Source organism: Aethalodelphis obliquidens, unplaced genomic scaffold (genome assembly GCF_003676395.1).
Source record: "Aethalodelphis obliquidens isolate GAN/ISIS:26980383/991018 unplaced genomic scaffold, ASM367639v1 scaffold1, whole genome shotgun sequence".
NCBI classification, from domain to species: domain Eukaryota; kingdom Metazoa; phylum Chordata; class Mammalia; order Artiodactyla; family Delphinidae; genus Aethalodelphis; species Aethalodelphis obliquidens.
Window position 1 is genome coordinate 76,694,933 of NW_020837945.1, and position 27,636 is coordinate 76,722,568.

General features: G+C 37.4%; 1 long non-coding RNA gene across 2 annotated transcripts; it reads right to left on the minus strand.

Annotated features, from left to right (window-relative positions):
* Window positions 1-356: 356 nt before the first annotated feature.
* Window positions 357-27,404, minus strand: LOC113621140 (uncharacterized). Of its 2 annotated transcripts, none has more exons than XR_003433065.1 (3): window positions 27,362-27,404; window positions 8,478-8,593; window positions 357-724 (listed from the first exon to the last, which is right to left on the minus strand). It is a non-coding gene; the product is annotated as an uncharacterized LOC113621140 (long non-coding RNA). The 2 variants fall into 2 exon arrangements; XR_003433091.1 differs by lacking the exon at window positions 27,362-27,404 and adding an exon at window positions 26,931-27,037.
* Between the last annotated feature and the right edge of the window lie 232 nt (window positions 27,405-27,636).

Below are 27,636 nucleotides of genomic sequence, written 5' to 3' on the forward strand. Positions count from 1 at the left end.
CCTGTTTTAATCTCAGTGTACTTTTGATTTTTATTATATTAATTTGGAAATATCATGATATTAGAGTGGTTCAATAGATCCCTGACTCTTCTTGGTGAGCATCTGACAAATTCTCATTAGAAGAATAAATGAATGAATGAATAAATCAATGGCTGAATAAAATCTTTACAATTATTTTTCTTTGAAGAAAAAAGTAACTTCTTACTCTGAGGGGAAAAATTCATATAATGTTTCTTGTTCTGTGATTTTCTTGTTATTACTTTTGCTTTTCCAAAAAAATAAGAATACAAGTTATGTCATAGGTCCAGAGGTCTGAATTTATTCTAGGAATAGACTCTAAAAGCATTTTAGTTTTTCTCTTTTTTATTTCTCAAGTTAGTAAAACTTACAATCTACTGTTTAAAGTCAATCTGATACATTTTAGCAGTGTCAAAGAACATACAGAGCAAAGGCCCAAAAGGCACATAGAACTACATAGTTCATCTCTGGGACCTATGACAACGTGGGAAAACGTAGTTTAAAACAGTGCCTTGTTTCTGACAAGAAGAATTAGAAGCAAATTCTCCCCACACAAGCTCACCTGCATCATCATCTGTTTGGAAGAAAAGCATCTCCTGAGGAAAAAAGAGAGATTGAACTCTGACAGCCTGAACCATCTCTGTGCCATACCTACCACCATAGAGTTTCAAGGATATTCACACATGACCGATGTGCTGGGGCAGCCCTGAAAAAGAACAAAGGGAAGGTGGAACAGAGCACAGGGAAGTCTCGGTAAAGGAAAAAGGCCACAGCTAGTCAGCACTAAGCAGAAAGATCAAAGGAGTATTGGTTTTGCATTTAGGAGAGTGCTCATAGAGAAAAGAATTCTGTCCCAGACACATTTGCAGCATATATGTTTCCTGAAGAATAATAGCTGTGTATGTAATTTGAAAGACCTATACCACTGAGAGTTGTAACACATCAATGCTCAAGCACTTGCCTGAGCTTTGCTGGGAGACATTTAGGCAGGCAAACTGCTGAAATGTTCCCCTCCTGTCACCAGAGCAACATTGGCTTCAGCAAACTGATAAGTATTTGCGCTGAGAAGCAGAAGTCAGCAAGAGGGTCATTGCACAAGCAGAACTCCTGAAATCACATGTGGGCAATTGATCTGTGCTCGAAGCCCAGCTGCTGAACTCATGGTCATCAGAGGAGGTGAGTTCCTGATTCACTGGCAGGTACAACTAACAGTGCGAAATGACCAAGACTTACATAAACATTCTTGAGTTTCATGGAACATGTACTAAGGAGAAGTCTGTGGAATACTGGATTTCTTATAGGTAAACCATACAAAACCTCAGAGTCATAGTAAAGTGGGCATTAATATACATGGGGCAGCATTAGTACTTGTGAAGCATGATTCATTCGGATTATATAGAGATATTAAGAGAAAATGGGAAATGGCAAAGAAGAGTTATTATATCTTGGCCATATAAAAAGACTTTAGGTGCGGTTGGCACTGAACCAAGGACACGCCCCCCTCAAAAAAAGAAAACAGTTAACTGACAGGCAGAGGTGAAGGAGACGTATTTAGGCTGAAGTCTTAAATAAGCAAAGACATAGAAAAGAAAAGTGGAAAGGGTATTTGTCAATGTCCAGAAACATTTGTGATTATCACAACTGGTGGGGTGGGATGGGAGAGTGTGATCTTGGTATCTACTGAATAGAGGCTAGGGATGCTGCAAAAATCCTTCAGTGCATAGGACAGTCCCCAACAATAATAAGTATCTGATCCAGAATGTCAGTAGTGCTGAAGTTGGGAAACCTTGTCCTAATGCATTCCCTTCCACTGGTGTAATAAAATATGCTAGCTCATCAATGGGGCAGTTTTAATAATTGCACTTTTACTATATACCAGGGCTCTCTGTGCACCACCTAATACCAGTGATGAGGGCATTATTGTGAGCTGGGTGATGAGTCCTCACCATCTAGCTTTAAGGTCCCATACTGGTGTCTACTTTTTCTGACCACTTCTGCTACCAAATGTTGCAGCCTGGGTTCCCTGGGAAGCATACTCTGACGTATGGGGCATACAGAGATTAGTGTGCAGGAAGTTTATTAGGGAGTGTTCTTGAGATCAACCCCTGTGGAAGGGAAGGAAAGGAAGCAGGATTGGGCTGAGAGAGAAGCTAAACTCTGACAGTATCAACAGAGGTTTCAGCCAAAATGCTTAAAGTTTTGAAATTGCGATGAATGTTCAGAGCTGTCCTGAGATGAGGTGAGGGGAGAGGACTTTCATACTGCATGTAATTAGTTATTGGAAACACACTACTTGAGGAAGAGCACATGACCTTGGACCAGGTGACTCTTTTCAGACTAGACAACCTCTTTAAGGAGTTAACAGCTGAAGATTTTCTTCTGATCATATTTCCAGAAGTTGGAGGAGTGAGTTCCGTTTTCTTGAAGGGAGATTTAGGTTGTAAATCCCTGTATCAGTGACTATAGACTTTGTCCTAGGTACGTTATTAAAAGGTGTTCTTTTCCCGTAAGTTTGTTTAAATATAATTAAAAACATTAAAATAACTTTTGTTTGCTTCCTCAGTCTTCTTTTTCCTTTCTTAAATGCGATTCATTCAATACTGAATTCCTGCATTATGTTTACTCTTCTCTCTCTTGCTAAGGGGAGGGAGGGACCCATCTGAAAATTCCAACCATGTCTGATTAATCTCAAACTTATATTTCCATCTGTGATATCGTGAGCTCTTAAAACCCTCGGAATTTTCTAAATAATGGGACTGATCAAGGTGTCTTTTTTCATGTCAGATCTTTAGACTCCCACCTAAGAATGAGCGCTGGTTGCCAGGAGAACAAACCATATGATTAAAGGGTTGAAACTTTCAGTCTCACCCCACCCACACCTCCATCTCCAGAGAAGGGAGAGAGGCTGAAGATTGAGTTCAGTTGCCAATGACCAATGATTTAATCAATCATGCTTATATAGTGACGCCTGAATAAAACCCCACAAGGACAGGGTTCCGAGAGCTTCCAGCTTGGAGAACACATAGAGATTGGGGAGAGTGGGGCCTGGAGAGGGTATGGAAGTGCCGCACTCTTTCTCCATACTTTGTCCTATGCATATCTTCCATTTGGCTCTTCCTGAGTTATATTCTTTTATAATGAACTGGTGATATAATAACATGTTACTCTGAGTTCTGTGAGCTGCTCTAGCAAATTAATTGAACTCAAGGCAGGAGTCTTGGGAACCTCGGATTTACAGCTAGTTGGTCAGAAGTATAGGTAACCACCTGAACTTGCCACTGACATCTGAAGTTTGGGGCAGGGGGTAGAGGGGCAGGTGGCAGTCTTGTAGAACTGAACCCTTAACCTGTGGAATCTGATGTGATCTCCGGGTAGTGTCAGAATTGAGTTAAATTTTGGGATACCCAGCTAGTGTCCTGAGGATTGCTTGTTGGGTGGGGAAGTACTCCCACCCACTAACCCTCCTGCCCCTCAACACACTGAAGTTTGTACCAGAACCAATTTACTACCTTTGAACACTCTCCTATATCTCCAACTGCACTGAATCTTTCTATACTAGTGAAAGAATGCAAGAAAAGGCAGCCCCGGACATTTAGAAGCTTGCCCGGCACTCACAACCAGCCATGTTATTCTATTAAATATAAACAATTTTACTTATCATAAACCCCAGAGAAGGTTACATTCAGACCATGATAAAATGAGAAAAAGTATGGTTATTTCATAATTATGTATAAGCACAAACAAAAGTAAGGTGACTGGGCCACCCACAAAATACCAAATTTCCTCTTTCTTGGCCTAAATGAATAATTGCTGTTTCTTTACCAATCACAATTTTATCATCGTTCTAGTCTCTTTTCTATATAGATATGACTTATTAAGGTACAATAAAAGAACTGCTCTTCTTACTAAAAATCCCCACTTCTTCCTACCCTCTCCCAAGTCTTCTTCCAAATCAAAGCCTAAATCCTATACTTTAAGATTTTTTTCTACTACCCTCTTGAGTCAAACCATGATTCCTCATGGTTGTATTCTCCTTCACTGTGATAAGTAATAGAACCAACTTGTTCAATACAAGTATGTTCCTAGTGGTCTTTGGCTGAAGAGCAATGACGATGGATAGTTTGCTTATGCCCACTGATGCCAAAACCTAAATTGCTAATATAAGTCCTTAAGAAGAGGGACCTTTTTATGTCAGAAAGACCACTGAAATTAGATTCAGAAAATCTGGCTTTAGATTCCAGGAATATATCCATAAAACCAAAAATACTAACTTGAATAGATATCTTCACCCTTATGTTCATAGCAACATTATTTACATTATTCAAGACATGGAAAAAACACAAGTGTCCACTGATAGATGAATGGATAAAGAAGTTGTGATATGTATGTGTGTGTGTGTGTATATATATATATATATATATATATATATGTATATACTCACACAATGGAATATTATTCAGCTATAAAAAATGAGGAAATCCTACTGTACAACAGCGGTTGTATGCATATGTTCAAAAGGAATCATTTCCCTATCTGTTCATGTTTCTGAGTTTAGAACAACAAAATGAATGTAACAACTTTAGAGAATCTTTGGATAACTTTATCCTTTACCATCCTCTTCTCAATTTTATAGTTGGTAAACTTTCTGAATATATTGAAAAATTGAGCTTAGCATTCTATCACTGATTCCCTTCTAGAAAGAAATGTCTTGAAGTTTAATGTGTATTTCAGATTCTTCTCTATTCTAGTAAATGAATAGATATCTAATGTGAAGGCTTGGAAATGTGTACCACATAAAATGGCTGGAAAAATTTAACAATGAAATAAGAGCTAGAGAGCTCTCCATAAAGAGAGAAAGTTACATGGCTGGCATTTCATCATATTCTTTTCCTTCTATCTTGACTATTTTTCTTGAGTTCAACTCTGGCGTTTGCTGAGAGAATCATGTAATTTACATTGACTCTCCTGTTCCCTCCCACAGCTAATTCTATCTGATACAGTAATATGACTTTTATTTTCCAGAGAAGCAAGAAGTAGCTTAGAAGTTTCCCTCTTAACTTCCACTGCTTGTTTTCTCAGAATCTGAAATGTATTGTGCATGCAGGAAAGATTAAACGCATTAGAGTTGGCTGCCCTTATTATTTTCTTAAAAACAAAAGAACACTTGAATGTTCCATATCCTTCTAACTTTCCAGATGTTTTACTACTGTCTTCCTTTCTTTCTTCTTTTATGTTACTTCTTATGAACTCATCAAAATAGCAAACAGGAACTTACCCCAAATGATCTTTCTTATATACTTTTAGACCATCAATTAATATTTGCTGCTGTTATTTTTAACCTACTATGCATCTGAAGGTTGTGCAGTTGGATCTAGATGGATTAGTAGTTCCTAAATCTGGCTGCATCAATATAGGGTGAAGCCTAAAATGTTTTAAGCTCCCAAAGTCCTTTTGATGTGGAGAAAGTCATAGGAACCAACAGACCAGAGGACTTTTAGGTTCCTTTCCAACTCTGAGATTTTATGATCCTAAACTCTCAGCCTATGGCAGCGTTCATTTTAAAATGTAAAATTATTCTTTACTGTGATATACAAGTTTATGACTTCTCTTTCAATGGGGGATTGCATAGTTTCCTGGGCATCACAGTGTTTTGAAACAGATACCTCAAAGTGCTTATGATGTATATGTTTTAAAATACTAACTGGAACACAGTTCTGAGTTTAATAGTCACTATATCTTGTTCATGCTGTGATGGTTCATTTTAACAAATACTTTCACAGTTCAAGCTCCTTGTATTCAAGGAATTACAAGGGATGGAGATTGGGGATAATTTAAAAGAGACAAAAATCATAAATTTAAGATAATTATTTTATGTTTTTGAGAATGCTCAGATATCCTAATCCAGCCACTGAAAGTCAACCTTTGCCTAAGTTTAATTTGTCTCTTTACAATGGTTATTTCATTCTTATTAAAACCTATGCAATTAGACATTTGAAAAGCTTTTCAAAGTAAAATTTAGTTCTGTATGGAAACCACCCCTAATCTCCTTTGGGATGTGATTTCTCACTCAAAACTTCAGCATGAAAGTGTATCATACTCCATAGTCTCTTTTGACACGCTTACCTCATTACCTTGCTCTACTGGTACTGGTGGGCCTGACTTGCCTTCCTTCTACAGAATCTGTTCTTTAAAAAAAGGCACAATCTCAACATTTAATCCCTTGGTTCAGTTAAACTAAAGCAGGAGCGAGGTTCTCATCTGAGTATCTGAGTTCTGTGAATAATTTCCTGTGACGCTCTCAGAAGTTCATTCAATACATCAGTCAAGGCTCTTTTGTCTTGCAAGCAGCAGAGATTTAATACGACTAACTTAAGCTGAAAAAGGAAATGACAAAATATTTGATAGCTCCAAGAAAACTGGAAATCTAGTTTTAGAGATTATGAGACCAAAACAAGCCTGAAGTCATGTCACAGAACGATTCTCACGAATATACTGTGAGAAAGCACAGATTCTAACACCATCAGTACTCAATTTATTTCCACTAGGACACCTCCCTTGCAAGAATGGATTCCTCATCTTTCTCATAGAATTAGTTTCAGAGTACAGACTTGGATCAATACATGAGGTCCTGTGCTCATACTTTAATCTCTTTAATAAGGAAGCCTGAGGAAATCCGTATTTGGGATTTTTTTGGCTTCCGCAGCAGGAGAAGTTTCTACTTTATGAGAGGGAAGGTTTCCCAGACATAGGAAAGGAGATATGATTTTGGGTGGCAAAAAAACCCCTACTTTAGACATCCGCCTTAACTGTCCAAATTTAACATACTTCGTTTTTTCAAAACAAAAATAACGCATCCACCATAGTGTGTCTATACCTTATGCAACAATACACTTCTGCTTTATCATCTAAATTCTATTTTCAGTTAGGATACTTTTGGGTATGAGTAACAAAAAACTCAATTGGCATAAACCATAGGAATTTATAAATTTATAGAACAATAATTTTGGAGAATAAGCTGTTTGTTAATTCAGTAACACAATGATACAAGATAGAGGAGAGAGGGAGAGAGGGAGGAGGAAGGAGAACAGTTTTACCTTCCTTATCTCCTCATCTCTTATTATTGGGAGAAAATTATTTTCCAGAACATTCCAACAGGCTTTCTTGTGTAAATCATTGACCAAGACCATGTCTTCTGCATGTGTCTAAATTAATCACTGGCAAAGGAAATGGGATTACAATGATTGGTTTAGACCCCTGGGGCAGTAGAGGGTTCATCTTTCCTGAGCATATTGTTATTTGATAAATGTAAACAAAAAAATAAATAAACCAGAGTTCTGAAAGGTAGAATTGCTTCTTTGTAGGCAGTTTCTGCCGCAATTGACATTTCAGTTTTTACAGTTTCTTAAATTATAAAAGAAATATCTGGCTTAAATTATCTCTAAATTTTCTTAAATGCTAATTTAAGCAGGCTAATTAAGAAAAATACGTGAATATTCTCTTTAAAGGTCATGAATATATAATGAGGGAGGTAGAGGGAGATAGATTTATAACTCCAATTCAAGGCAGAATGAATTACATACTTTATAGAGACACTGGTTGTAATGGGATCACACTGAAGTGATATATTAATTGCTTGTATGTAGTAATTACTCAATACATATGGACTAAAGTGAAAATTTATAGACATAATATATTTCCATTAAGTGTATAGTATGAAAATCTAATAAGACACTAAAAATTACTGACTTGATTGGGATTAAAGGATATTTTTATGTTTTCCATATTTTGCATTTATAAAATAACAGATGACAAAAAGGATTTTTTTTTTTGCCACAAGTATTTTTCTTAAAGTTTACATTCACACATTCAAGAAAATCTAACCCATGTTGCAGACTGTTCACAATAAATTTACACTTATAGTGGTATATTATATTATACATTTGAGTACCTAATGATTCTAAGACTTTGGTTTTATTTCAAAATAATAACTTCATTCCTAAGAAATTTGTAAAAGACTTTAGAGTTTACAAACTGCTTTCCCATTCACTACTTCATGTACTTTTAAAACTACATTGTAAGGCTGATAAGCTGATAGTTTTTTTTTATTATTAATTTTTTATTAGAGAGGACACAAGTAAACAAAACCTAAGGTCAAATAACTAGTAACTCACAGAGTTCAGTGATTAGAACTCAGGTCCATTGACTCCTCACTGTGCCACCTAATTTGTTTTTTTTTTTTCAAAAGAAAACAACTTTCAATACCAAAGCCTTCAATTTGATTAAAAATTCATAAATAGCTGCAGTTGGATGGGACTTTTTCTTTCCTTGTACTGTGTGCAAAAAATCAATTATCTATGTTTCACTTTAAAAATAGGGTAACCTAGTAGAATAATTTTCCTTAAAGGGAGTGTTAAATCAGTTAAAATTATGGTTAACAAAATATAATCTCTAAAACTCACCAAGGTGATTACTGGGTTGACACTGTAGTATGAAGGAAGATAACTTAGACTGATTGGTAGAAGAATGAGGTTCACACCAGAGTCCTTCCACTGACCACGTGGAAGTCATTTTCTTTCTAGTGTTAGACAAGGAGTATAGCGTTAGATAGATTGTTGTCATGTTAGACAAGATTGTCTTTAAGGTTCTTTATAGCTTTCATAGCTGTTTCCATAGATATAAATTGAATAAAAGAAATCAAAGATTCATAGAATATTGAAACCAGAAGGGACTTTCCAGATAATTTATTCCAATCATTATTTTAGAGATAAAGATACCTTTGTCTGGAGAGGGAAAGTGACTGATCCATAGTCACATAGAAAATTAGCATGCTTTATTCATCTATTTATAGCTGGCAGAAGTAGCTTAGTAGGTGTTACTTGTTCTTCTCTCTAGACTAGGCACATATCTAAGATAAACAGAAGTTATTAGCCTAGTGGTAAGTGTTTATTACTAGGAATAGGGCCATAGGTTTTACTTCAAAGCAACTAACCAACTGTATGGCCTTTGACAAATCATTTATTTGTCTTGACTTCAACTTCCTCATCTGTAAAAGAAAACACTGGAATAGATTAGGCACACATATGATAAGAATTTTTATGAGAATTCCATGTATTCATCTATTTATTTAAGAAGCATTTATTGAGTGTCCAGTATATGCCTGGATTGTCCTTGGCTCTGTTCTGGGTATTGGGTTTGCAAAAGCAAGCAAAGTACACACGTTCTCAATCCTGGGAAGATGCAATCTCCTCTGAAAGGAGGAAATTTTTTTTCAAAAAAAGATAAAGAAATAAATAGATAAATTCAGAGTGTAATGCTAGACATTTTAAGGGACATCAAAACGCATGGGTCAAAGATTTGTGACTCATGAAGATTTAAAAGCTACTAGAGGGCTTCCCTGGTGGTGCAGTGGTTATGAATCTGCCTGCCAATGCAGGAGACATGGGTTCAAGCCCTGGTCTGGGAAGATCTCACATGCCATGGAGCAACGAAGCCCATGTGCCACAACTACAGAGCTTGTGCTCTAGAGCCCTCAAGCCACAACTACTGAGCCTGCATGCCACAACTACTGAAGCCCACTCACCTAGAGCCCATGCTCTGCAACAAGAGAAACCACCACAATGAGAAGCTCATGCACTGCAATAAAGAGTAGCCCCTGCTCGCTGCAACTAAAGAAAGCCCACGCGCAGCAACGAAGACCCAATGCAGCCAAAAATAAAATAAAAAAGAAATAAATTTATTTAAAAAAAAAAGCTACTAGAGAACAGAAGCTCAAAGGAGGTTCTACATTGCTTTTATAGAATATTGTATTGCAGGAACCTAGCATATGCCTGCAAATAATAAGTACCAAACAAAAGATTAGCAAGTGAATAAATGGAAGAAAAAATAATATTTGAAATGTTTATGATCACAGTTGTTCTTCCTATATTTAAGATTCCTTTTATAAAGGAAGTAAGCTGTTGAATTTGTGGTTTGAAAGCATTAGTTAAACTTTAAAAAGGATAGCTTTACTGCTTGAGAAGTAGACCTGGAGAAGTAGAAATGAAGGACAGTTTTTTATGTTCTTATTTTACATCCATATCTATCTCTATATTTTATTCATCTCTTTCATCAGAAATATTGATGTTTCGGAAAAGGTTATTTGCCTTGAATTTGTTCCATGCCATTTTGTTTTGTCTTGGCAGAGGGATGAGTGCCTTCTGATGATAAAAATATTAACTAAAAGCAAGAATGAATCTCTCACTCAAAGACCATGATATTAACACTTTAGGAAATTTGTCATGCATATTTGCAAGGCAAGACATATTTTGTTCCTTTGTGATAACTGGAACTGCTATAAATAGAGGAAATATCCTTCACTGTGAGATTATAAAAGTTTTGTATATTTGAAAAGTTTAAAGTAGAGGAATAAAGTATAATAAAAGGGGAAAAATAAGCACATAACCATACTCATTCTTGTGCAAATTATAAACCACAAAAGAAAAGATCAAGTATCTCATAAATAGGGGAAATCTCAGAGATTTGCCCTTGATATTTACTATTTATTAATTAATACTTTGAAGCATGTAAACTAAGATATATATGTATATGTGTATCTATCTATCTATATTCCTAAAGTGCTACACCTTTTATGCTTTTGTTAAGCCACAAATTTTCCTTAAGCCATGAATTTGAAGGAATTTAAGTTTCATAATTAGAATTTCTCAAAGTACACACTGTTGGTTCAAAAATTCAGAAGTTCCCACACGAAATCTGAAAGTATGCACCTCCCAGCCCACCCAGCCCAAATGTGGAAGACAAGGAAAGACAAAGAAAGAAGCAGATTACTCCAAATTGGTAGGTAACAGGTTTAAAAAGCAATGGCACTAATGTATGCGACTTGTCTTGGGTGATGCAAAACAAGCTGGTCTCTGCATCAGCCTGACAGAATCTTAAAAGTTTTTATAGAGAGGGCTTAACTGGGTTCAGTCACATACACAGTCCAGATGGTCTCAAGAACACATTGCTCTCTCAAGGTTGTGTCTTTGAAAACTGCTGCCATTATGGGAACACTGGGTTGAATGTACATCCCAAGGGGGGAAGAGGTGAGAAGCTTCGGATTGCCTGGGTCCAGCTCTCAGGTCAATCAGAGATCATGTCCTGTTGATGACCTCCTCCAACATACACTTCAGATCAAATATAAGTACAGCTTTTCAAAGCATATTGTAACTGTGATTAAGCCTTTTTCATTTCTAACAATACACTGTTATCATCCCCAAATTTCAAAGCATTTATTAAAACCAAGGGTAAAGGAGGAGGAGCTTCAAGATGGCAGAAGAGTAAGAGGTGGAGATCACCTTCCTCCCCACAGATACACCAGAAATACATCTACACGTGGAACAACTCCTACAGAACACCCACTGAACGCTGGCAGAAGACCTCAGACCTCCCAAAAGGCAAGAAAGTCCCCAAGTACCTGGGTAGGGCAAAAGAAAAAAGAATAAACAGAGACAAAAGGATAGGGATGGGACCTGCACCTTGGGGAGGGAGCTGTGAAGGAGGAAAGGTTTCCACACACTAGGAAGCCCCTTCGTGGGCAGAGACTGCGGGTGGCGGAGGGGGTAGCTTCAGTGCCCCGGAGGAGAGCGCAGCAACAGGGGTGCGGAGGGCAAAGCGGAGAGATTCCCGCACAGAGGATCAGTGCCGACCAGCACTCACTAGCCCAAGAGGCTTGTCTGCTCATCCGCCGGGGCGGGCGGGGTTGGGAGCTGAGGCTCGGGCTTCAGTCGGAGCGCAGGAAGAGGACTGGGGTTGGCAGTGCAAACACAGCATGAATGGGGCTAGTGCACCACAACTAGCCGGGAGGGAATCCGGGAAAAAGTCAGGAGCTACCGAAGAGGCAAGAGACTTTTCCTTGCCTCTGTTTCCTGGTGCGCGAGGAGAGGGGATTCAGAGCGCCTCTTAAAGGAGCTGCAGAGATGGGCGTGAGCCGCGGCTAAAAGCGTGGACCCCAGAGACGGGCATGAGATGCTAAGGCTGCTGCTGCCGCCACCAAGAAGCCTGTGTGCGAGCACAGGTCACTATCCACACCTCCCCTCCCGGGAGCCTGTGCAGCCCGCCACAGCCAGGGTCCCGTGATCCAGGGACAACTCCCCCGGGAGAACACACGGCACGCCTCAGGCTGCTGCAATGTCATGCTGGCCTCTGCGGCCGCAGGCTCACCCCACATCCACACCCCTCCCTTCCCCTGGCCTGAGTGAGCCAGAGCCCCCGAATCAGCGGCTCCTTTAACCCCATCCTGTCTGACCGAAGAACAGATGCCCTCAGGCAACCTACATGCAGAGGCGGGGCCAAATCCAAAGCTGAACCCTGGGAGCTGTGCCAACAAAAAAGAGAAAGGGAAATTTCTCCCAGCCTCAGGAGCAGAGGATTAAATCTCCAAAATCAACTTGATGTACCCTGCATCTGTGGAATGCCTGAATAGACAACAAATCATCCCAAATTGAGGAGGTGGACTTTGGGAGCAATGATATATATATTATATATATATATATATTTCCCTTTTTCTCTTTTTGTGAGTGTGTATGTGTATGCTTCTGTGTGTGATTTTGTCTGTATAGCTTTACTTTTACTATTTGTCCTAGGTTCCTCTCTGTCCATTTTTTTTTTTTTTTACTTAAAATTTTTTTCTTCATAATTATTTTTTATTTTAATAACTTTATTTTATTTTATCTTACTTTATTTTATCTTCTTCTTTCTTTCTTTCTACTTTTTCTCCCTTTTATTCTGAGCCGTGTGGATGACAGGCTCTTGGTGCTCCAGCCAGGCGTCAGGGCTGTGCCACTGAGGTGGGAGAGCCAAGTTCAGGACACTGGTCCACAAGAGACCTCCAAGCTCCACGTAATATCAAACGGTGAAAATCTCCCAGAGATCTCCATCTCAACACCAAGACCCAGCTCCACTCAACAACCAACAAGCTACAGTGCTGGACACCCTGTGCCAAACAACTAGCAAAACAGGAACACACCCCATCCATTAGCAGAGAGGCTGCCTAAAATCATAATAAGGCCACAGACACCCCAAAACACACCACCAGACGTGGACCTGCCTACCAGAAAGACAAGATCCAGCCTCATCCACCAGAACACAGGCACTAGTCCTCTCCACCAGGAAACCTACAGAACCCACTGAACCAACCTTAGCCACTGGGGACAGACACCAAAAACAACGGGAACTATGAATCTGCAGCCTGCGAAAAGGAGACTACAAACACAGTAAGTTAAGTAAACTGAGAAGACAGAGAAACACACAACAGATGAAGGAGCAAGGCAAAAGCCCACCAGACCTAACAAATGAAGAGGAAATAGGCAGTCTACCTGAAAAACAATTCAGAATAATGTTAGTAAAGATGATCCCAAATCTTGGAAATAGAATGGAGAAAATACAAGAAACATTTAACAGGGACTTAGAGCAACTAAAGAGCAAACAAACAGTGATGAACAACACAATAAATGAAATTAAAAATTCTCTAGATGGGATCAATAGAAGAATAACGGAGGCAGAAGAACGGATAACTGATCTGGAAGGTCATAGTGGAAATAACTACTGAAGAGCAGAATAAAGAAAAAAGAATGAAAAAAATTGAGGGCAGTCTCAGAGACAACATTAAACACACCAACGTTCGAATTATAGGGGTCTCTGAATAAGAAGAGAAAAAGAAAGGGACTGAGGAAATATTCGAAGAGATTATAGTTAAAAACTTCCCTAATATGGGAAAGGAATTAGTTAATCAAGTCCCGGAAGCACAGAGACTTCTGTACAGGATAAATCCAAGGAGAAACACGCCAAGACACATATTAATGAAACTATCAAAAATTAAATACAAAGAAAAAATAGTAAAAGCAGCAAGGGAAAAACAACAAGTAACACATAAGGGAATCCCCATAAGGTTAACAGCTGATCTTTTAGCAGAAACACTGCAAGCCAGAAGGGAGTGGCAAGACATATTTAAAGTGATGAAAGAGAAAAACCTACAACCAAGATTACTGTACTCAGCAATGATTTCATTCAGATTTGACGGAGAAATTAAAACCGTTACACACAAGCAAAAGCTAACAGAATTCAGCACTACCAAACCAGCTTTACAACAAGTGCTAAAGGAACTTCTCTAGGCAGGAAACACAAGAGAAGGAAAAGACCTACAATAAGAAACCCAAAACGATTAAGAAAATGGAAATAGGAACATACACGTCGATAATTACATTAAATGTATATGGATTAAATGCTCCAACCAAAAGACATAGATTGGCTGAATGGGTACAACAACAAGACGCATATATATGCTGTCTACAGGAGACCTACCTCAGACCTAGGGACACATACAGACTGAAAGTGAGGGGATGGAAAAAGATATTCCATGCAAGTGGAAATCAAAAGAAAGCTGGAGTAGCAATTCCCATATCAGACAAAATAGACTTTAAAGCAAAGACTATTACAAGAGACAAAGAAGGACACTACATAATGATCCAGGGATCAATCAAAGAAGAAGATATCACAATTGTAAATATTTATGCACCCAACATAGGAGCACCTCAATACATAAGGCAAATACTAACAGCCATAAAAGGGGAAATCGACAGTAACACAATAATAGTAGGGGACTTTAACACCCCAGTTTCACGAATGGACAGATCATCCAAAATGAAAATAAATAAGGAAACACAAGCTTTAAATGATAGATTAAACAAGATGGACTTAATTGATATTTATAGGATATTCCATCCAAAAACAACAGAATACACATTCTTCTCAAGTGTTCATGGAACATTCTCCAGGATAGATAATATCTTGGGTCAAAAATCAAGCCTTGGTGAATTTAAGAAATTTGAAATCGTATGAAGTATCTTTTCCGGCTACAACGTTATGAGATTAGGTATCAATTACAGGAAAAAATCTGTAAGAAATACAAACACATGTAGGCTAAACAACACACTACTTAATAACCAAGAGATCACTGAAGAAATCAAAGAGGAAATCAAAAACTACCTAGAAACAAATGGCAATGAAAACACAATGACCCAAAACCTATGGAATGCAGCAAAAGCAGTTCTAAGAGGGAAGTTTATAGCAATACAATCCTACCTTAAGAAACAAGAAACATCTCAAATGAACAACCTAACTTTACACCTAAAGCAATGAGAAAGAAGAACAAAAAAACCACAAAGTTAGCAGAAGGAAAGAAATCACAAAGATCAGATCAGAAATAAATGAAAAAGAAATGAAGGAAACGATAGCAAAGATCAATAAAACTGTACTCTGGTTCTTTGAGAAGATAAATAAAATTGATAAACCGTTAGCCAGCCTTGTCAAGAAAAAAAGGGAGAAGACTCAAATCAATAGAATTAGAAATGAAAAAGGAGAAGTAACAACTGACACTGAAGAAATACAAAGGATCATGAGAGATTACTGCAAGCAACTATATGCCAGTAAAATGGACAACCTGGAAGTTATGGACAAATTCTTAGAAATGCACAACCTTCCAAGACTGAACCAGGAAGAAATAGAAAATATGAACAGACCAATCACAAGCACTGAAATTGAAACTGTGACTAAAAATCTTCCAGGAAACAAAAGCCCAGGACCAGATGGCTTCACAGGCAAATTCTATCAAATATTTAGAGAAGAGCTAACACATTTAGAGAAGAGCTAACACCCATCCTTCTCAAACTCTTCCAAAATATAGCAGAGGAAGAAATACTCCCAAACTCATTCTACGAGACCACCATCACTCTGAAACCAAAACCAGACAAAGATGTCACAAAGAAAGAAAACTACAGGCCAATATCACTGATGAACATAGATGCAGAAATCCTCAACAGAATACTAGCAAACAGAATCCAACAGCACATTAAAAGGATCACACACTATGACCAAGTGGGGTTTATCCCAGGAATGCAAGGATTCTTTAATATACGCAAATCAATCAATGTGATACACCATGTTAATAAATTGAAGGAGAAAAACCATACGATCATCTCAATAGATGGAGAGAAAGATTTCAGCAAAATTCAACACCGATTTATGATAAAAACCCTCCAGAAACTTGGCATAGAGGGAACTTTCCTCAATATAATAAAGGGCACATGTGATAAACCCACAGCCAACATTGTCCTCAATGGTGAAAAACTGAAACCATTTCCACTACGATCAGAAAAAAGACAACGTTGTCCACTCTCACCTCTATTATTCAACATAATTTTGGAAGTTTTAGCCACAGCAATCAGAGAAGAAAAAGAAATAAAAGGAATCCAAATTGGAAAAGAAGAAGTAAAGCTGTCACTGCAGATGACATGTTACTATGCATAGAGAATCCTAAAGATGCTACCAGAAAACTACTAGAGCTTATCAATGAATTTGGTAAAGTAGCAGGATGCAAAATTAATGCACAGGAATCTCTTGCATTCCTATATACTAATAATGAAAATTCTGAAAGTGAAATTAAAAAAACAGTCTCATTTACCATTGCAACAAAAAGAATAAAATATCTAGGAATAAACCTACCTAAGGAGACAAAAGACCTGTATGCAGAAAATTATAAGACACTGATGAAATAAATTAAAGATGATACAAATAAATGGAGAGATATACCATGTTCTTGGATTGGAAGAATCAACATTGTGAAAATGACTCTACTACCCAAAGCAATCTACAGATTCAATGCAATCCCTATCAAACTACCACTGGCATTTTTCACAGAACTAGAACAAAAAATTTAACAATTTGTATGGAAACACAAAAGACCCTGAATAGACAAAGCCATCTTGAGATAGAAAAACGGTGCTGGGGGAATCAGGCTCCTTGACTTCAGACTATACTGCAAAGCTACAGTAATCAAGACAGTATGGTACTGGAACAAAAACAGAAATATAGATCAATGGAACAGGATAGAAAGCCCAGAGATAAACCCACGCACATATGGTAACTTTATTTTTGTTAAAGGAGGCAAGAATATACAATGGAGAAAAGACAGCCTGTTCAATAAGTGGTGCTGGGAAACCTGGACAGCTACATGTAAAAGAATGAAATTAGAACACTCCCTAACACCATACACAAAAGTAAACTCAAAATGGATTGAAGTCCTAAATGTAAGGCTAGACACCATCAAACTCTTAGAGGAAAACATAGGCAGAACACTCTATGACATAAATCACAGCAAGATGCTTTTTGACCCACCTCCTAGAGAAATGTAAATAAAAAACAAAAATAAACAAATGAGACCTAATGAAACTTAAAAGCTTTTGCACAGCAAAGAAAGCCATAAACAAGACCAAAAGACAATCCTCAGAATGGGAGCAAATATTTGCAAATGAAGTAACTGACAAAGGATTAATCTCCAAAATTTACAAGCAGCTCATGCAGCTCAATATTGAAAAAACAAACAACCCAATACAAAAATCGGCAGAAGACCTAAATAGACATTTCTCCAAATATGATATACAGATTGCCTACAGACACATGAAAGAATGCTGAACACCATTAATCATTAGAGAAATGGAAATCAAAACTACAATGAGATCTCATCTCATACTGGTCAGAATGGCCATCATCAAAAAATCTACAAATAAATGCTGGAGAGGGTGTAGAGAAAAGGGAATCCTCTTGCACTGTTGGTGGGAATGTAAATTGATACAGCCACTATGGAGAACAGTATGGAGGTTCCTTAAAAAACTAAAAATAGAACTACCATATGACCCAGCAATCCCACTACTGGGCATATACCCTGAGAAAATCATAATTCAAAGAGAGTCATGTACCAAAATGTTCATTGCATCTGTATTTACAATAGCCCGGACATGGAAGCAACCTAAGTGTTTGTCAACAGATGAATGGATAAAGAAGATGTGGCACATATATACAATGGAATATTACTCAGCCATAAAGAGAAACGAAACTGAGTTATTTGTAGTGAGGTGGATGGACCTAGAGTCTGTCACATAGAGTGAAGTAAGTCAGAAAGAGAAAAAAAGAATACCATATGCTAACACATATATAAAGAATCTAAGGGAAAAAATGGTCATGAAGAACCTAGGGGCATGTTGGGAATAAAGATGCAGACCTACCAGAGAATGAACTTGAGGATAGGGGGAGGGGGAAGGGTAAGCTGTGACAAAGTGAGAGAGTGGCATGGACATATATACAGTACCAAACGTAAAATAGATAGCTAGTGGGAAGCAGCCGCATAGCACAGGGAGATCAACTCGGTGCTTTGTGATCACATAGAGGGGTGGGATAGGGAGGGGAGGGAGGGAGATGCAAGAGGTGAGAGATATGGGTACATATGTATATGTATAACTGATTCACTTTGTTATAAAGCAGAAACTAACACACCATTGTGAAGTAATTATACTCCAATAATGTTAAAAAAATGTTAATGTTAATGTTAAAAAAGATGTTAAAAAAATGAATGAAAAAAAATGTTAATGTTAATGTTAAAAAAGATGTTTAAAAAAAATGAATAAAAAAAAAAAAAAACAAGGCTATATGGAGCACTTGCTCCAAATCTCATAAGATCATAAATTATTTTTTCAATTCAATTTGACTGTTATACACAAGGCATGTACTAGGCAATGTGAAGGGTACAGAATTAGTGCTCTCTTTTTCATGAGCTCATGGTATATTAGTTTTTACCTACATCTCTAATCTCCTAAACTTTATCTCTTCTTTTTCCATTTCACCAGTTAAATATATTGTATATTCCCAACCTGCAAATTGGCCAGAATAGGATTGAGTGTTACTCAAACTCAGGTGACGTAGAGCAGAAAGGTCTACGACCTCTAGACTTCATGTCCTATGTTGTGTTGTTCCATGTTTAAAGCAAAACATAAAATGAAACCAAAAAACTCCTAAGATTTAATACAGGGAGTGATAGCACATCCTTATAAAATTAGCAAAAATGTAAGCAGAGTGTGAAGCAAACCATGTGAATTAATATACTACGTGGGAAAAATCCATAAATACAACAATATTAAAACTACTTAATATTCTTTAAAAAGCTCACACAATATTAATGTAAACTTTCATTTGAGCTAAGATGGAGTAAGAGAGAGGAGATGTATCTTTATATTTAAATAACTTGCCAGTTGAACAAAATACATGAAACCATGCAGAGCTGTGATCCCTGAGAGAAGGGAAACAAGGTAAACGGTAAAATTTCACCAGCTTATGTCTAGAATATATGTCTAGGTGACACTCAGGATAAAGAAACCAAACAGAACTTGATGTTCTTACTGAATTAAGGACAGAATTTAGTCATTTAAACAGACATCAAAGTTCAGAAAGATCAAAGTGGTTAGAGTTTGGGGGCAGGATACTAGAAAAGAGAGCAGTTGCACAGATGGAAGTCACATGAGATATTCAGAGAGGTCCTCTTGGGTCTTCAGCTGAGTATTATCTGTACACATGTCAGAGGACACAACCAGAGGCTAGGAGAAAACAACCTAAAGGGGAAAACAGAACAATAGCAAGATCCCATAATGGGCTGGGAATAATCTTGCTCCCCCAAACTGACTGGAAAGAACTTGCACTTGGAAATGGATGCTAAATTACTCTTAGATTAAAACCCTTGGATCTTCCCTAGGAAAACTTACACCTGTGAGAATAGCTGGCATTTAAAGGCTACAAATAACAAATGTTGGTGAGGATGTGGAGGAAAGGTAATAACTGTACATCCGTGATGTGAATGGAAATTGATGCAGCCACTATGGAAGACAGTATGGGGGTTCCTCACATAACCAAAAATTGAACTACCGTATGATCCAGCAGTTCTACTCCTGGATATATATCTGAAGAAAATGAAAACACGAACTCAAAAAGATACATACACCCCAATGTTCATAGCAGCATTATTTACAATAACCAAGATATAGAAGCAATCTAAGTGTCTATCAACAGATGAATGGATAAAGAAGAAGTGATATACACACACACACATACACACACACACACACACACACACATACACATTATAATATTACTCAGCCATGGAAAAGAATAAAATTTTTCCATTTGCCACAACATGGATGGACCAGGAGTGTATTATGCTTAGTGAAATATGTCAGACAGAGAAAGATAAATACTGTATGTTATCACTTACATGTGAAATCCAAAAAATAAAACAAGCAATGAATATAACACAACAGAAACAGACTCACAGATATAGAGAATAAACTAGTGTTTACCAGTGGAGAGAAAGAGGTGGGGAGGGGCAAGATAGGTGTAGGGGATTAAGAGGTACAAAATACCATGTATATAATAATCTATAAGGTATATTGTATAGCACAGCCAATATTTTATAATAACTTTAAATGGAGTATAATCCATAAAAATACTGAGTCAATATGTTGTACACCTGAAACTAACATAATATGGTAAATAAACTATACTTCAATTTAAAAAATGAGGAAATTCTGACAATTTTCACAGCAAATTGAAACCTAAGGAGTTGTGACTACTACAAATAATTGGTATCTGGATGGGGTCTTGGAACAGAAAAAGGACAAGAGTAAAAGTGAAGAAAATCTGAATAAAATATTATCTTTAGTTAATACAAGTATATCAATTGGTTCATTAACTTTAACAAATGTACATACTAATATAAGACATTAATAGTCAGAGAAGTGGTGTATAGTATATATGGGGACTTTGTATAATTTTTGCCGTCTTAGTAAATCTAAACAATCCTACAATAAAGTTAGAAAAAAGATGCTAAATGAAAGAACCCAAATACAAAATGCTATGTACTATATGATTTCATTTATATGAAATTCCAGAATACTAAAAACTCTAGTAGCTGAAAATAGATCAGTGGTTGCCATAAGGCAGATACGAAGGAAGGGTATTGGTTGAAAAAGACCAGGGAACTTTTGGGGTGATCGATTCTGTACGAAGGTTTTGGTGGCATTTACATCACTGTGAATATTTATCAAAATTCATTCTAAGTAAATTATACCTCAATAAAGCCATTTACAATTATGAAAATCAATCGCAGGAAATTTAGAAATCTGTGAACCTGTTTTAGATTCCTTCCAGAAGGCAAGAACCATTTAAATAAGTAGGCAAGAGCATCTTCTCTTTCAGTAAAAGTCTTCTATAATTCTGAGAACTGAAAAATACATTCATCATGTTTACTTTTCAGTGAGTTTCCATTGGTGTTGTGGACTTCTGCTCCTAGGGCAAAGGGAAAATGTGTAGCTTGCTCAATTTGCTCCAAGAGTTACCACTGGAAAATCTGAATCCTAGAGAGCAGGGATGAAGATGCTTCCTGCTTGTGCCTTTTTAATTTATTTTCATGATCTAAATATGCTACCCAATTGTTTTAGCTTAATTGAATTTTCTTAGAAGAGCATATAGTATTTCTGTATGTATAATACACTGCATTGTGTTCGACTCAGAGGATTTATTTAGGCTAAATTAAAAATTGAAAATAAAGATACACTTAATCAGTATTACTTATTAATACTTAGCTGCATTTCTTTATTTAAATATTATAAGGGTATTATGTAGGCTTTTTTTTTGAGATTTTCAATTTTTAGTTTATGTAGGCCTTATATATCAAAAAGAAACATAAGGAGGGATTATACAACTTGAAAAAATTGAAAAAGTCCTCCTGGAAGAGATGGCAGTGTTCCATTGTGGAAAGAGTATAGTTTTTGAAATTGGAATATATGGTCTCAGGAGAGCTGATTTCAAATTTTAGCTCTATTCCTTTACCACCCAAATGATACTGAACAAATCAATGAACACTGCTGAGCTTCAGTTCCATCCATTTCACAGGTCATTGTGAAGAGCAAATGAGGTAATATTTGTGAAGATACCTGTATTCTATAAATGAATATGCTGAACCTCAATAAATTTCCAGTATTTGAATTCTTATTTCTAATGTGGTGATTCACACAGTTCAACTTGATACTGGATATTACCCTTTTTTATTATTAAAGCTGCTCCGCCCTGCATAGGAAAAGCTAGGAAACAGATAGCACCAAGTACATTTCAGATGAGAAGTGGCATCAATGAAGACCTAAGGATAGAGGAGGAAAAGAATGTGTAGGTGTGATCAGAGAGTGAAATAAAAGCTGACTAGGATGTAAAGTACTGAGAGGGAAAGTGGGGGAAACACCACTGGGAAAGAGGGACTGGTCTTACTGAGAAAATCCTTAACTGCCAGGATGAATAGTTTTAACCCAATTCAAAGGCAATGGGATTTTTGAGGAGAGGTGTGACGTGATCAAGGTTTGTATGACAAAGTTTACTCTGGCATCATACAAAGGAACGTGGGGAGACAGGAGGATGGAAAACCATTTGGAAGGATGCAGCTTTCATTCAGCATGACATACTGGGGATTAACCCCGGATGTTTTTCTAAGACAACTGCAGATGTGCACGGAGTCAGGGAAGGCTCAACCCTTTGGAAAGTCAGGAGAGAAAACAAATCACACAATGAAACCCTGTCTTTATTTATGTAAAGATCTAGACTCCATAGAAAAGATATTCACCCCATACCTTCCTGCCCCAGCTCCCCTGCCATGTTCCAGCCCTATTCCAGCCTAAGTAACAAAAGACATTTCACAGTACACTATTTTCATGGGGTGTTTTTGAAACCATTCATCAACCAGCTGCAGTTCTTTTTGTTGACTCTTCTTAATGAGTTTGTGAAGGACTCTGTAACCTCTGAAAATCAATTTTTGGTCTTCTCAGGAATTTGTCCCTTTTAAAAAAAATAAAGGTTGCAGTTGTCCAATTGGACACACCACAAGCAGGAAAGAAGATTATCTGAAGAAATCACAAATTTAGAACAATCAAGTCAGCTTAACTGTGTCTCCCAAATCTGGCTACCTCTGAATTTAGAAGCTATCCATTTGAAGACAGAATTATTTTTCTCAGCTATTTCCATGATCCTGCCCAGGAAACATCCACAAATCCCTCCATTAGTATTCAGTGTGAGCCTTTGGTGACATGCTGAATATTTGAATGACACGGTCAAAAATCACCTCTCTTGTATAGGCAGTACATTTGCGATTACATTGTGGGAAACACAGCAAAGAAAATAAAAATTCAATCTTTTGTTTCAGATATTCATAATTTAAGTGCCACAATAATCACATATATATGAAAATTGTCACTGTGACTAACTTTATAAATAGTTTCAAGTAGTTTCAGAGAGGATCAAAAAAAAAAGAAAGAGAGAAATACATCCCCAAAGTCACATAACTAGCAAATTATAGAGCCAGAATTATAACCCAGGTCATCGTATTCTGGAGCCCACGTGTTCAACTGCCATGGTATTCTGCTTTGCATCAAACACAGGTCTAACTTCTGTCATAAGCCTTACTCACTGCTCTTTGCATTGAATTATATTTAGATATGTCTATGTTTCTTTTTCCAACATGCTGACAGATAATGACATTTAAAGAGCTTATTTAGAAAAGTGCCTGACACTTAGTGTAAATTTAAAAAATAGCTCGTATTATCATAAGTTAAAATAGAGATGCAAAAACAAATTTTGGTCTTATGTTATTTAGAAGAGCCCGAACTAAGAGTTAAAATGTGAGAAGGATTTTGATAGGCAAAATTTAGGAGGCACAATATCCATGGTAGGATACTAGGGCATGGAGGTAGAAGAGTGGGGTTTGGGCTTGGAAGAACTGTAGCTGAATTAAAGATGAGTGTTGTGAGGATTGATGGGGAGGAACAACTTGAAATACAGCCAGAGTACAAATTCAAGAGAATTTGTGTGTTACCTATTAATAGGTTTATCAGGAGGGAAAGGAACAGAATATTTGTACTTTACAAAAATACTTTTGGAAGCAGAGTGGAAGGTAAGTTGAAGAGAGGTAACGGTAGGAAAACCGGTAGGGATATACAGCTAGTTGCCCATGATTACTAATTAAGGACTAAGATTTATAGGCTGCTTACTATGTGCCAATCACTATTGTGAGCTCATTTAATGCATTAACCAATTTAATTTTATACTAAATTTATGAGGTGAATATTTATTGAAGGAACTTTCCTTCCATTTCACTCTCAAAAGTGTCCTGGTTTGGACAACACATTATGTGGTTCCTTCACTCACACAGAACTTTATCCCTAAGGGCAGGAAGTTGCAATAAAGCAAAACAGTGCTATAATGAAGCAACTATGGCATTCAGTATATGTATTGGGAGGGCTTAGAAGACAGGATCCTTGAATAGAAATTGCAGCTTTACCTCAGGATTGGTTCTATTATCAACTATTTCTGATCATAAGAACCAAATATTGTTATAGCTAGGAGGGACACCTGAAATCACCTAATCCAACAGACCTTAACTTTACGTGTAGGTGGGCCTAAAGAGACCATAGATAATATTCAGGGATTTATAAATTCCCCAGCCTTGCAGGCAAACTTTGGAATATGTTAATATATGGTCTTTTTTTTTTTCCTTAGCAAATCATCCTCATTGTTTTAATATATTATCAGTTAGGAGACATTTATCTGGGACAACCATAAAACGCTGAGTACCATAGGGAAAAAGTGAGTATTTTTACACAGCTAGTCAATGACAAAGCCAGGATTAATATTTTGTCCACTTTTTCTTATACCAATAAAAACAACTAAAAAGATGTGCTTTTGTATTTTAATGTTTGATATAGGTTGTTTAACCAAAGAAAATGTGAACAGTGAATGTGAAATTTAAGGGGTCAGAGACTGCATTTGTTTTATTTATAGTGTTCCCAGTACAAATAACATAGCCCAGCACAGGTGGGCTCTCAGAAAATATTTGTTGAGTAAATTAATGAATGACAACTGGTCTGACTCACTGGATTGTTGCAGTGTTGGATTTCTGAGAACAATGCACATTTCAACCACATGGTGGTGCCATTTTACAGTTTATTTGAAAAATGGAGCTGAGGAGAAAAGCAAATAACCCAACATATTACCTTTCCTTTGAGAAGGCAATTTAAATCCAGAGTATGAAATGAATTATTTAGATAATTTATCTGGCTATTCTACTCACTTAGAAACCTGTAAAAGGTAAAATGGCCACAAGACATGAATTACTGGTAGAGGATATTAACGTTGCATCTTTCCTCCACCCAACCATAGGAAAATGGTGTTTTCTCAAGACTCACAGTATTATATTAGAGCAACCATCCCATCAGTGAAATCCCCTTAACCTTCTTAGGAGTTTTCCAACTCAAGAAATTCCATTTAGGCAATTGGAGGATGATGAGAAAGTGTGTGTGTATGTGTGTGTGTGTGTGTGTGCAGGTTGACATTATTGAAATACATTCACTGTCTTCTTTAAAAGTTTTACCAAAGGATAGGAGAAGATCATCTGTGGCTGAGACCAACAATTTTTGTAATGGATTGCAGATAAGAGCATACAGAAAGAAGTAGTAGCTGAGAAGCCTGCTTCCAAGGACACTCATATTAAGAGTTAACACCTAGGAAGTTCCAGGCTTAAAGTCAGGTATGGCTGCCAAGGTGAAAGAAAAAGGAGAAGGGGAAGGGGGACAAGAAAAGGAAGTGGGGGGGGGGGAGGAGGTGGAGGAAAAGGAGGAGAAAAAGAAAAAGAAAGGAAAATAAATAAATGGAGTTTTTCGTGGTAAGCAATTATGAGGAGACTGGTAGCTTTATGACAGATTAAAAGCTAAACTGCAAGCCAACTAGCTGACCAAAGAGAACCATAGAAAGAGATGGCTGAAAGGAGCCCTCTTGGGGTCAGAACAACCCTCAAAGACTAGTCTCAAAAACTACTTTTACTTGGATTTATTTGTATCTGACTGTAATCCCATTTGTGTTTCAGGGCATTATTGAAAACAATAGAGCAATCAGCCTGCAAGTAGAGGAGACTAAAATCTGAGGGAGACATCAAAGTAAACAGACAATTTAACAGAGAGTTTAGAGAAAGTGACAGTCAAAGAGAACCCTGCTAAAATCACTGTCCTCCCAGGGTGACTGTGTGCATGCCCAAAGCTGCACCCTTTGAAGAGCAATATCAGAGGGTTCACGCTGATATGAAAATAGACTTCACTAAAATAATCTAACCAATCCTCTAAACAAAGTAATAACCAAACACAACAAAACAAGCCCCAGAAAGGGGTAAGGAGAATCAGCATCCAGAATTGCTACAATATGTTGCCCAAAATATCAAACTTTCAGAAAAAAATTATCAGACATGCAGCTAAACAAGAAAGTGTGACACATACATACACAAACAAAAAGCAGGCAACAGGAAATGCCCGTGAAAAGACCCAGTTGTAGTATTTGATGGACAGACTTCAAAACAGACATTATAACTATATGCAAATAACAAAAGGAAGCTGTTTAACAAAGTAAGGAAAGCTAAGATGACAATATCTTATCAAATACTGAACACCAATAAAGACATAGAAATTATAAAAAAGAATCAAATGAAAATTATTGAAACTACCAGATTAATTTCAAATATAATTCAATAACCAAAATGAAATATTACTAAAGTAGGTTTGAGTAGAGTAGGTTTGACCTGGAAGGAGAATCAATGAACTCTAAAGTAGAAGACGATTATGCAATCTAAAAAAGCAGTGAGAATAAAAAATGAAGAAAAATTAACAGAGCTAAAAAAATTAGAGAAAATGCTGGTGAAAAATTCACATCTTTGATGAAAAACATTGATCTATACATTCCATGAATTCGAAGTAGGGTGCATACAAAGAGATCCACACACAGACACATCATGGTAAAAATGTTGAAAGCCACAGACAAAATTTTGAAAGCAGCAAGAAAAAAATGACTCATCACATACAAGAACCCTAATAAAAGAATTAGTTCACTTCTCATTAGAAGCAATGGACACCATAAAGCAACAGGGTAAAGATCCAAAGGGCTGAAAGAAAAATACCATCAACCAAGAATCTTACATCTAAGGCAGATTGATTCAGGATGGTGGAGTAGAAGGATGTGTGCTCCCTCCCTCTTGTGAGAGCACCAGAATCACAAATAACTGCTGAACAATCATTGACAGGAAGACACTGGAACTCACCAAAAAAGATACCCCACATCTAAAGACAAAGGAGAAGCCACAGTGAGATGGTAGGAGGGGCACAATCACAATAAAATCAAATCCCATAACATCTGTGTAGGTGACTCACAAACTGGAGAACACTTATACCCAATGGGGGAAGGAATTCCCAGAGAATCAGACTTTGAAGCTTAGTGGGATTTGATTGCAGGATTTTGACAGGACTGGGGGTAACAGAGACTCCACTCTTGGAGGACACACACAAAGTAGTGTGCACATTGGGACCCAGGGAAAGGAGCAGTGACCCCATAGTGACTGAAACAGACATACCTGCTAGTGTGGGAGGGTCTCCTGCAGAGGTGGGGGTGGATGTGGCTCACCATGGGGACAAGGACACAGGCAACAGAAGTTCTGGTAAATACTCCTTGCTATGAGCCCTCAGAGTCCACCATTAGCCCCACCAAAGAGCCCGGTAGGCTCCAGTGTTGCGTCACCTCAGGCCAAAAAACCAACAGGGAGGAAATCCAGCCCCACCCATCAGCAGACAAGCAGATTAAAGTTTTACTGCCAACCAGAGCAACACCCAGCTCTACCCACCACCAGTC